Source organism: Propithecus coquereli, unplaced genomic scaffold, assembly GCF_000956105.1.
Source record: "Propithecus coquereli isolate 6110/MARCELLA unplaced genomic scaffold, Pcoq_1.0 Scaffold242, whole genome shotgun sequence".
Lineage (NCBI taxonomy): Eukaryota > Metazoa > Chordata > Mammalia > Primates > Indriidae > Propithecus > Propithecus coquereli.
The window spans coordinates 878,468-888,159 of NW_012147975.1; positions in this window are offsets into that span (position 1 = coordinate 878,468).

Sequence of the window (9,692 nt, forward strand, 5' to 3'; positions counted from 1 at the left end):
CACACGTTTGCACTCTGCTTATACAATTAGATCCCAATTAAGTTATAAGTTTCTTTCCCTACTGTGTGTTCTCATAGCACCTTGTACTTCCACCTTCCTCATCTTTATCATATTCAAACACTTTTCCCCACCAGCTTCTAGAAGGGAGGGATTATGTGTTATATACTGGTGTATCCCCAACGCCTAGCACTGAGCTTGGCACATAGCAGGCACTAAATAAATATTTGTTGACTAAACAAATAATACCTTTTTAAAAGCCGATATTGAAATAAATTAATACATTGTTATTTAATAAATTAAAAAACAAACAAATTATCATCCCCTATGTCAAATTACTAATCGGAAAATAAGAAGGTCACGTGTGACAAAGTGTGGGGCTGTTTCACATGCTCCTTCCCCAAAGCTATTGCCTGTACCATTGTATTTTCTCTGATTTGCAATCAGAAGAGATCGGCTGCTTGATCTTATTTTTCATGGACACGAACACAGCTTTACCACGTGCTCTTTCTGTGTCACTGATACGGGAAATCTCAATAGAGGAAAGACAGGGAAAGGGTGGGACAAGTCTTTTTTATTTTTTTGTACAGTTTATCAAGGTGAACACTGGCACCTCAATTTTTATTTAAAAATGGAAAGGAACCCAAGCTGGGAAAGATAATGTAGAAGTTGGGTTGCACAAAAATAGATAAACGATGGAAGAAATGTAGCTCTCCTGTAAACACAGATAAAGTATTACGACCAGAGAAACCCAGTGTCCCAGGGGTGGAGTGGACCTGAGAGGTTATCCATCCCAGTGAAATTGTTTTTGTTAGAACATGTAAGTCTGCAGTAGATATGTTATCACCGCGGGTGGGCTTCAGGGAGGGATAAAGCTGTATGTGGGCGCTGGGAGGAAGAACGCCATGCGGTGAGGCCAGATGGAGCTGGAGGGAAACTGGGTAACACGAACCTTCTTGTCTTTGTCTTCAACTTGAAGCCGCCTCTGGTTGTGTTTGGATGTATTCTGAGCAGACACTGTGTCAGTGGGCTCTGTGAACGCTCTGTGAGGAGAATGAGGTGATGTCACCACACAGATGTACAGTGTTGTGGTCATGGCTTGCGCTGGATTCCCTGTGCACCTGTCCCTCTCGCCAGTCTAAGGAGATCTGCCTGTGTCCGGCTCTCCAGTGCTGCCATCTCCAGCACGTAGTAGGCAATTCATAAACGTTTATTGAAGTCATGACATCAGATGCCTTTTTTTTTTTACATGGAAAGAAGATGGTGGTCCTTCAGTTGAACCAGTATGTGGCTTTAGAAGATAGAAAAAAAAAAAAAAGACAAGAAGTTTGAACATCTTTTTTATCTCTGGATTGTTCCTTGGAGTTGGGTGTGTGGCTTTTGCCCTGTTTGATAAATAAGACTGGAGACTGAGAGGCCCAACAGACAGAAAGTCATAGGCTCACAGTTACTCCAGGCTTAGATTATTCTAGATCAGTGGCTTTCACTCTGTCTCTCGAAAAGGGATGGGGAGATCAGAAGGTAGGAAAGCAAAAAAGTGACTCCAGGTTTCTTGGCTATACATACTGTGTTTTTCTTAGGGAAGTTTCTTGGGTTGTGCGGTGATGGCTCTGCCAGTAGCCCTGATCTCTGGGCGTTCCCTCCATCCCCCCATAGCCCGTGGAAGGGAAGACGTGGGCAGCTGTGAGAGAGCCCCATCACCCAACTTTCAGTGCAAGTCATTGCTCCAACAGGAACCAACTGGATTCCGTCTCCTGAGAACATCAGCTGCCACAGAAGCCCAAGTAGTCTCTTTAAGGCTCTGAAGTCGAAAGTCCACGTGGAAAGTCAGGGTTGGGTTCAGTGCAAGGAACGCAAAAGCCATGTGCCAGCCAAAGCTCCAGTAGGAGTCCAAGTGAGCTGAGGCGGCCAGGCTGTGGGGAGAGTGGAGCTCACGTCAGAGAGGAGCTGGGGAGAGTCCCGGTGTGGCCTGAGGACAGGAGACAGAGTCCAGACACTCAGACACATGGGGGCCACAGCGACATACAGTGACTCCCCAGTGGGCATCTGTGAGTTGCCTCCTTACGATGAATGCCCGAAAATGGGTACTGATGCAGGCGGAGATCTACTCCTTGCTCTCAATCTCTAAGACACTTGCGTTTGATGAAAGCAATCCATCTTTCCATTCATGCGTATTGGGGTGGGGTTTGTGCGTGTGTGCGCGTGTGTGTGCGTGTGTGTGTACGTGCACACGCTGCTCCCGAGGCTTCAGCTACAACAGTCCTTTCTGGCTTCTGTGTATTTTCAACCAGAAAAGACATGTGCCCATTACCAGGAACCTCTACTTGAGTAACAATTTTGAATTTAAGGACTAATTCTTTAAAAACTGGGTTTCCTACACATAATGTTAAACACAATTCATTAATACACACATTTTTAGGAATGTTAGATCTAAAACAAGCTCACTCTGAACACAAATCCTAGTCTCAAGTGTCTTCCTCTGGACAGCTGCGTCATTGCCTCTGCCTTGCAGCACGTTTACGCTACAAGGGCTTCACACTGTCGGGTGGATTTGGCTCCTTTACAGACAAAGAAACTGAGGCCCAAGGAGGTCAAGTGACCTACTTACCCAAGGTCATAGAGTGACCTGGGACAAAGCTAGACTGAAAGAACTCAGGTATCACCATGTCCCACATTCCCTTCCTTGTGCAGCCTCCTTGCCTAGCGGATGTTTAATTTATCCCCTGGTTACAACAGACTCCTCTTGGCCAGTTGAGTCTAAACTTAGACATAGTTTATTTCTTTTCCAGGGAAGGTTTTCCATATGGTCCTTTATATAATTGGTCCTTGGCTAGGAAAGAAAATGTATGCTGGTGTCAAGGGGTAAGCCCTCCAACTGCTCCAAAGTTAGCTCTCTGCCTGCTTCATTTTTCAGCTGCAGAGTCAAGTAAATCTAGGGCAAGTGCTCTCACAAATCACTGATGGGGGGAAGAAGGATATTTCCAGTCCCTCTGAGGCCTGGCTTAAGAAATGCAAGTAGCTTTACAAAAAGCGAGAGGCTGACGCTTTGCAAAACAACGCTTTGTCCACCCCTGGGGTCTCTGGCCTGCAAGCACAACGTTGGCTCTGGCAAGCATGATCCACTCGGCTTCCCCTGGCTGGCCGTCTCAAATCCCCTGCCAGCCGGGCTCCATATGTGAGGGGCAGGACTGTGTGGAGGCAGCAGGCAAGACTACAAAAACCTGGAATAAATAAGCTACAGAGAAGCGAGTGAGTCGGGGGAGCCGATTCTGCAGTGGCCGGGAGCACCAGAGCTACAGGGCGAGAAGTCCAAGGATGTCAGGAGATCCAATGTTCTGGCCAGGTCCCTGCCCACGGTGCAGAGAGTCCTGACAGGTCTTCCCTACTGTGAGGGCACGTAGAGGAAGGAATAGAAGGCACTGGAAATCCTTGGGATGGCAGCAACAAGGTTTCAGGAATGGAAGCCAACCAGCCATGCGAGGAACACAGGACCAGCCTTAAGCCTGTGCTTTGAGCCTGTGCCGGGCCCTTCCGAGGCACTAGCTGTGGGCTCATCCCAGCCCGCTCCCAGCTCTGCTGTCACTGCTCTGTGCAAACAGGAAAAGGCACCACGCCTGGCATTTACCCTGGTACTGTGCCGGGCACTTACGGGCATTAGGCATTCGCTCAATCTTCCCCCAAAGCCTGTTAGGTAGGTTGTTATTACCCCCATATTCCAAATGAAGAAGCAGAACTCTGCAAGGTCAAACAATTTTCCCAATTCGCACATCTGTAAAGGAGAAAGGCCTAGATTTAAACCAGGGTCTCTCTGACCTTAGAACCCAAATTCTAAATCATTATGCAAATTACCTCTTGCCTTGTGTTTGTTCTATGAGAAATTGCCAACCCTCTTGGTAACTATGCTTAGATGCTGCCAAAGTAATTTGCGGGACCCAGGCTCTCCAATTCCACACTCCTTCTCTCCCTTCCTCCTTTCCTCTTTCCCTTCCTCTCTTTCCTATTTTCATTCCTTTTTCCCTTCCTTCTATACCTCATGAGAAGCTCTCCCTAACCCCTAACACTATTTTTGAAACCATTATTGGGTTCTCTGTGCCAAAAGGTTTTCTATTTGGAGGCAAAGATCTCACTCTTTTTCTTTTGTAATTTCCAACTCTTACCTTACCAGAACTTTCTTTCAATGATCTAACATTTACAGAAAAGTTTAAATGGTTGGTGAGCTTTATAATGGAGGTGACAAGCATTGTCAATAAAAAAAAATCACCCAGTGGTGAAGAACCACTGAAGAAATCAGGCAAAGTGGAAATTAGGTCATCAAGGGGAGGAATCTGTCACCAGGAGGAACTGAGGTCACCATCAGGCCCAGGAGGAGGGAGGCTTTAAATGAACCTCCCTAGTTGACTTTTAAATCACCAACAGGCAATGATCTTCCTTCTCCCTGCAGCCCAGCCCAGGAAAGGGCCAGGGGGCCTGCTCCCCTCACCCCACTCGCCTTCCTTCTTAACCTGGTCCAGGTCCCTGTTGCATGTCCTGCCCAGCCTGCCTCTTCAGCCCAGTTCCTCTCAACCTCTAACATGACCGGTTTACCCAGGCCCTGGATAAAGACTCTTTAAGGACAACCTATCTTTCCCTCTACCCACTTTGCCACCACAAAAAAAGTATATGGGGAAATCACACCTAGAAAAGAACATTCTCAGAGATATTCTCAGAATCTGCAGCTTCTCACTGCTGCAGGGAACAGGGCGGCTGAGGGAACTGCTGTTCCAAGCCACAGTATTACGAAGACAGCCAACACCACTGAGGACCATCTCTCCCCACTCCTGTGTTTCGTTAGCTCAGCTCCAACCGACTTAACTAGAACAGACAAAGACTCATTAAAATATCATGCTGGACGAGATATAATTCTCAGAATAATGTTAACATCAAACAAGCAATTGGGAGACAGCATTGCTCCAGCCCTGCGAGGGAGGAGGCATTTTGCAAGGTAAGCACTCTTCTCACCAACGGGGTTTGGGAGCCGGAGGAGAGAAAATAATACAGATGGAGAGGCTGTTGCGGTGAGACTAGAAACTCCACGTCGATTAAACCCACCCCTATCTAGCCAGCCCGATTCTCTGAATATTCAGCTTCTCAAAACATAATTAATTTTTAAACCTAAATCCACTAATTACATTTTCTCTAAATAGACCATTCAGCAGCTCATCCATGTAAATCAACCACTGGTCCACTTTTAAGAGAAGCTGCCGAATTCACGCTGGAGTCGGCTGGCATCTGCCATCTTTCCCATAGAGAGGGTCGGTCAGTTGTGACGCATTGTGGGAAATGTCACCTAGACAGAGGCCGTGAGTTTGGTGTAGTGTAAAGATCATGGCCTCGAGTTAGTTATAACTTACAGTCCTAGCTCAGTCACTGTGCTGGGCTCAATAGCATGCCCGAAACATTCATGTCCAGCCAAAACCTCAAAATGTGACCATGTTTAGAAATATGGTTTCTACAAATGTAATTAGGGAAGACAAGGTCATACTGGATTAGGGTGGGCCACTAATCCAGGGTGGGCCAATGACTGGTATTCTAAAGAAGAGAGGCTCAGAGACACACAGAGGGAAGAAGGCCTCATGAAGACAAAGGCAGAGATCAGAGTGAAGCAGCTGTAAGCCAAGGAATGCAAAGGACGGCCGGAGCCGCCAGGAGTTAGGAAGAAACAAGGCAGGATCCTTCCTTGGAGCTTTCAGAGGGAGAACGGCGCTACCAACACCTTGTTTTTGTACGTCCAGCCTCCAGAACTGTGAGAGAATAAATTTCTGTGATTTTAAGCCACCAACTTCATGACAGTTTGTCATAGCAGCCCCAGGAGACTCATACAAACACGAATCAGCTGAGCAAACTTGAACCAGTTATTCTCTTGGAATGTCAGTTTCTTTGTCTAGATCAGAGTTTAGGCCTACAATTTTGGGTAAATTCTATAAGCACTCTATTCTCATGTTAAAATGGGGATAATATTACTGACTTTTTAAAAATAGAATTGCAGTTGACGCGTGCTGGCCTCCTAGCACATCATAAGCATTAGTAGGCATCTCACTAAATATTTGTGATCTATTTTGTACCCTGCATTGATCTGAAAAGAAGTTGAGATGGCTTAACACATTCTTGCCGTAAAGCATGATACATCTGGGCAGAACTTGATGCTAAGCTTTCCAGCATCCAGTGCCAAAGGGGAAACATGACATTTTATGTGACTCACATATCCACAGGATAAATTACCACTATTTTACCCTGGCAATCCTAGGAAAGATATTAATGGGCCAAACTATTCCCTCCCATGGGCAAAAAGTTTTCCTATATATCTTTTCAGTTTTCATTTAACCTCACGTTATTAAATTTCTACTGTGTACAAGGCTGACAGTAGCAGTAATAAGGAAAGACCTAATTTCTGTCTAGAAGAACTTCTTGTCCAGTAGTGGGGTAGGATTTGGAGGGCAGTCACACAAGCCTACAGGAAACTGATGTAAAGCAGAATGGGATCATGTCCCCAGTCCTTTGAAAGTTGAAAGGATAGGTGAATCACTCAATAACTTTCTGAAACAACACAAGCCCAAGTTCTCTCTCACAGCCAGGGAACATGTTTCTAACCAAGCAGTGGCCACTCCAAACCTCATCTCACCTCCTGCCCCCAGCCCGGTGCCCTAACAGGGCAGTCTGGAGGATGAGGGACCTTTTTTTCCTTGAAAACCTACTCCAAGGATTGTCATTTCCAAGAAAACCAAAGTAACGGTGTGCTATGTGCAGGGAATATACTAGTGAGAAAACAGACAAGATCCTCCATCTGATAAGAGATTATACTGTAACAGGGGAGATAGATACCAATTTATCATCACCAAATTGGAGGAGAAAATGTTCTCTGCTAGGAGAATAGGTAAAACAAATGAGTGTGCTAGTTAGAGACATCAGAGAGGTTGTCCTGTATAAGTGATGAGTTGAGATCTGAAGGATAAGTGAAATCTATCTAGGGGAAAAGATAAAGAACATTCCAGACAGAATTGACAGCATGTGCAAAGGGCCTGAGGTGAACAGTGCTTGGCTAGCAGAAAGGACTGAGCAAAGAACAAAGCCAGTGCTCTCGGAAGAGTGAAGAAGTCATGGAGGGAAGATGGGACTGTTGAGTTAGATGACAACGAGACCATGCAAGGACCTCATAAGCCATGTTAAGTTTTGTCTTTTGCCCAAAACAAATGTGAAGCCATTTGAGAGTCTAGAAGTTTGCTATGCAGTGTGGTTCATGAATCAGCAGCATGAACATCACCAGGGGACATGTTAGAAAGGTGTCATCTCAGGCACAGCCCCTACCTCCTCAGGGTTTGCTCTGCAGGTGATCTGTGTGCATGATTTGAGAAGCACTGGCTTAGAACATTTTCAGGTAGTAGACAAATTGCCAGTTGTGGAACGTCAACTCAAAACACTTGTATTATTAAGTGTGTGTGTGTGTGTGTGTGTGTGTGTATGTAAAGAGGGACAATAATAAATCTCATCACAGGATCGTGGTCCAGGGTACCACATATCACTCTCCTTGAGACACTAACTGTTTTCTACTATGTCAGAGCTCCTCTGTGCACTTGGGACAGAGCAAACTAAACTAAGTAGTCACTGCGTGCCCCATGGTGACCACTCTGAGACACTCAAACCCCGTGCCACAGTGAGGCCAGCTCCCACTCCCGACAGATATCTCTAATCAGTGAGTCCGTCCCCCCCACTTTTTTCTCTATTAAACTGCAGAGTTTAGACATAGCCTGAGATTGTCCACACAGTCCTCCCATGCATACCAGTTGATCTGAATTAACACACAAGATTAAATCAATTTGCCACCCACCGCCCCAGTTACTTTGGACAAAGCATGGAAACAAATATCAGCAACAATTGAAATTTCTGAACCTTCAAATGTGTTTGTTCAGGACCTTTCTTGCTTACAAGCGTCATTTCTGAGACAAGCTCTCCAGGATAGAGGCAGCATCACACCCTGTTAGAGGTCGGCCGTGGAAGGCTGGGATAGTCACACAACAGGCTCCCCAGCTAGAAGAGGAGGAGTAGATTCCAGCTCTGGGAGCTCATCCCTCACAGCAGCACTGATGGCTGAGGAAGCAACATCTTTGGGCCATTTAATGATTGCGGTCCATGCTAAACAACTCAGCACTGTCTCACGCGTACAGAGGAGCTCTGATGTGGTAGAAAATGCAGTTATTGCTCTCAAGCAGTGCTTCCTCCTAGGGGAAGAAATTATTTGTTCTTTTTGAACCTCTAGAACTGCCTCTGGGTCTACAAAGAAGGATGACTGGAAGCTGTTCAGAAAGACAACTCAACCTTCCTCCCACTGGGCAACTTCAGTTACCACAAGCTTAGAGATACAGAAGCTGTCAGACACCACGAAATGAATCCTTGATCTCCGAACCAAGCAAGATTCCCAGCAGCATGAGTAGCCAGCTTCATTTGCCCTCAAATTGTTTATAAAGGACAGACAAATCTTTCCCCCAACACATGCATAGAGGTGAACGATGAAACTGGATTTGCCACCAACTGTGCCAAACCCAATACTTGGTCAGTTCTTTCAAGCATAAGCATTTTTCTGGACACTCAACTACACGAGTGTAATCAAATGAAATTGATTATGTTTCTGAATGAATCGACTGCATTATTTGGGGGTTAAGTGAACTTGGCCTAAGTCAGCTTTTAGGTTGTATCATTGAGTAGATTCAAAAGGACCAATGAGTACATTTAACCATATTGAAGTGTCCTTTGAGTTCTAGTGGTGGGAGGAATAAGCAAGAAACTCAGGACATGGCTCTATCCTCAAAATCATCGCCACATAATTAAGTGACATTTTATTTATCAATATGACATCAACAGAGGCGATTATATGGTGGACTCTAATAACCAGAGAAAGTGAACAACATCAGACAGCCAAACAGAAGATTTTGGGGAAAGAGCCAAAAATATCAATGCGGGCTGCAGGCTCAGAGGAAGAGGGCAAACTTGGGATATGTGCTGAGAGTTAACAAGGAAAAAAAGGTTGAACTGTTAAGTCATCCAGCAGAGATATACGTAGCCTTACTGAGCATGCTCGGAAGATCTTAGCGCACGCTGTCCCCCTCACGCTGGAGCACTCTTCCCAGGGAGGGTCAGGAATGGGCCCGGCTGGCAAATCCTGTAAGAAAGTTCATTCAAACAGGTAAAGATGTCTTCTTTCCTGACATCACAAGCCCCAAGTCACTTCTCTGCAATGTTCAGAAAGATTTATTCTGGAACACAAAAAGGTAGCAACTAATTCCAGCTCTCATATCTGAGTACTATAATTTCTATAACTCCCCTGGGAGTTATTCCACCGCAGTTTTGTTTTATTACTGTGTTCAGTTTTATGCTCGGCATGGAAACCTAAGACTTTGTGCCACCAAATTCCATGACACTGATTCAGTATTTTTTATACTTTGGCTAACCCTCTGGGAAAAGTACTATTCAGATCTATTCCTATTTGAGAGAGCTATGATTTGCTAATCAACACAAAGCCCATTGCTGAACAAAAGGCATGTGTTTGAGTGTGCTTATTATGCACGCTTGGCATAAGCGTGAGGCTCTCTGTACAATAGGGAAAGTGTTAGTTCATTCAGAAAGTCAGAGCAGTTGTTGATTTCAAAAGGTGAGAACAGGCCGGG